Raw genomic sequence first — 2908 nt, forward strand, 5'->3', positions numbered from 1 at the left:
CGGGCTGGGGATTCGAACCCGCCACCTTAGGTGTATGTGGCTGGCGCCTTAGCCGGTTAAGCTATAGGCGCCAAGCCTCCTTCCACATATTTTAAAGGAAGAATTTCTTTTTTTTTCTAAGAGATGGAGTCTCTATTGCCCTTGGTAGAGTGCCATGGCATCACGCAGCTCACAGCAACTTCCCAAGTAGCTGGGACTGCAGGCGCCCACCACAACGCCTGGCTAGTTTCTTGTTGCAGTTTGGCTGGGGCCAGGTTCGAACCTGCCACCCTTGGTATCCCACTGAGCCACAGGCATCACCCAAGGAGGAATTTCTTAAATCTGCCTCCCAAGAATTGGTGGGATAGTTTGGTGGGCAGGGGATTATGTAATTAGGTTTGCTAATTGGCTAAGTTTGAGGCAAAATTATAGAGATCTGTGGGCAGTGCCTGTGGCTCAGTGAGTAGGGCACCGGCCCCATATACCAAGGGTGGTGGGTTCAAACCTGGCCCTGGCCAAACTGCAACAAAAAAATAGCCAGGCATTGCAGAAGGTGCCTGTAGTTCCAGCTACTCGGGAGGCTGAGGCAAGAGAATCACCTAAGTCCAGGAGTTGGAGGTTGCTATGAGCCATGTGATGCCATAGCACTCTACCGAGGGTGATAAAGTGAGACTCTGTCTCTAAAAAAAAAAAAAAAAATTATAGAGATCTGGAAATCACCTTAGAGTAAGGGTCCTGGGGTGGTGAGAATGAGCTGGGGAGAGAGGAAGGCCTGAGACTTGGGAATTCAGGGATGAGGCCTGGGAGGAAGGCAAGTTCCCCAGGAATTAGGGGGTCCAGACTCTTGTTTTGCTTCAGCTCCTGGGGTCATAATTCCAGGCCAGTCAGTTTGTTGGTATCTCAGCCACTGGTCTGGGCAAGTTAGTCAATTCACCTGAATGCGGGCCCTGAAGATATCTTAGAAACTACCTTTAGGGTTCCAAAAGGTGATGTTATGGAGAAAAGAATCTTAACAGCTACCAACTATGTGGAAAAAGTTAAGAATCTTTGTAACCACCAGTTAGAAGCAATTGGAGGACAGTGACTATTATTGAGCAAATGAAGGGACAGTAGCTGATTATTATCATTATTTTAGCTAAGCCTGTTCCTTCACAGAGTTTTGGGGCCCTTACTCTAGAATTCACCTTGAACCCCTTCATCAATTTGTAAGGGCAGTTTCAGATCCACACACTCTCTTGTCATCCTCACTTCAATTCTATTAAATATATTCATTTTCAGCTTGGCGCCTGTGGCTCAAGTGGCTAAGGTGCCAGCCACATATACCTAAGATGGCGGGTTTGAATCCAGCCCGGGTCTGCCAAAAACAACAATGACGGCTGCAACCAAAAAATAGCCAGGCGTTGTGGCAAGCACCTGTGGTCCCAGCTATTTGGGAGGCTGAGGCAAGAGACTTGCTTGAGCCGAGGAGTTGGAGGTTGCTGTGAGCTGTAATGCCACAGCACTCTACCCAGGGGGATAGCTTGAGGCTCTGTCTCAAAAAAAAATATATATATATATATATATATTCATTTTCCAGAGTCCAAAGTAGGTTTTCCTCAAAGTTAGGGTAACAATTATGACCCAAGACTCTAGTCTTTGTTTTTTTGAGACAGAGTCTCAAGCTGTCGCCTATCACCCTGGGTAGAATGCTGTGGCATTACAGCCCACAGCAACCTCCAGCTCTTGGGCTTAGGCAATTCTCTTGCCTCAGCCTTCCAAGTAGCTGGGACTACAGGCACCTACCACAACACCTAGCTATTTTTTTGTTGTTGCAGTTGTCATTGTTCTTTTTAGCTGGCCCTGGGCCTGGTTTGAACCCTCCAGCCTTGGTGTAGGAGGTGACTAGAGTCTAGTCATTGAATGTTGGGGGACCCTCCCTCTTCTGCCATTACCTTATCCACTGTAGAAACCAAGAAATGTTTGTGAAAGTAATGAATGAATGAATGATGACTCTAGTCAAACTGCCCTTCTACAGATAGACAAATTGAGTCTGCCCCCAGGAGAATGGGGACTGAGGAAACACTGGTAACAGAAATCTACTGTATTGCAGGGGAAGAGGGCCTGGTTCCCCAAGGATGGCTTAGCCTCAGCTTGGGACCACCCTGGCATGCCACCACCTCACCATGATGCAACAAGAGGCAAGCAGTCTCTTTAAGAAGAAGAAAAAATAGATGATCTAATGCATACTGTCTAAAAGAAAAACTCAAATCAATTCAAGGTGGGGGGCAAGGGAATGAAGGAGTGAGGAGAGGGGAGAGGGATGGGGGTTACTGTGTATGGCATACCTCTTAGGGGCGGGACACAATTATAAGAGGGACTTTACCTAACAAATGCAATCTGTGTAACCTAATTTTTTGCACCCTCAATGAACCCCAAACAATTAAAAAATAAAATCAGGGTTTACAAGAATGTATACTGCTGGGCGGCACCTGTGGTTCAAAGGAGGCACTGGCCCCATATACCGGAGGTGGCAGGTTCAAACCCGACCCCAGCCAAAAAAAAAAGAATGTATACTGTTGTGGGAAAATGCTTCGATTTCAAATATAAGTACTATGATTAAAAAAAGAAGAAAACGTTATGAAATGTATGTGTGGGTGTATAATGATTACTGTATAATTCTTTCAACTGTACTATATGTTTCCAAAATTGCCTAATAAAATAATGGAAAATTAAAAAGAAAAAGAAGAAACCCCGCTCCCTGATGCCCTACTGCGATCCCGCCCCCTCCCTCAGTTTGAGAGGCTCCCGCACCGCCTGTGGGTGAGTGGCAAGTTTGGTGGCCAATAGCAGCGAGAAAGGCCGAGGGCAGAGCGGGCGCAGGGATGCTCTGGCTTGTCCGCAGTGGAGGGACGCAGTGCCCATCTCAAGCCTCCTCTTTTTTTTTTTTTTT

Source organism: Otolemur garnettii, unplaced genomic scaffold, assembly GCF_000181295.1.
Source record: "Otolemur garnettii isolate 467f Iridium unplaced genomic scaffold, OtoGar3 scaffold00029, whole genome shotgun sequence".
Taxonomy (NCBI): domain Eukaryota; kingdom Metazoa; phylum Chordata; class Mammalia; order Primates; family Galagidae; genus Otolemur; species Otolemur garnettii.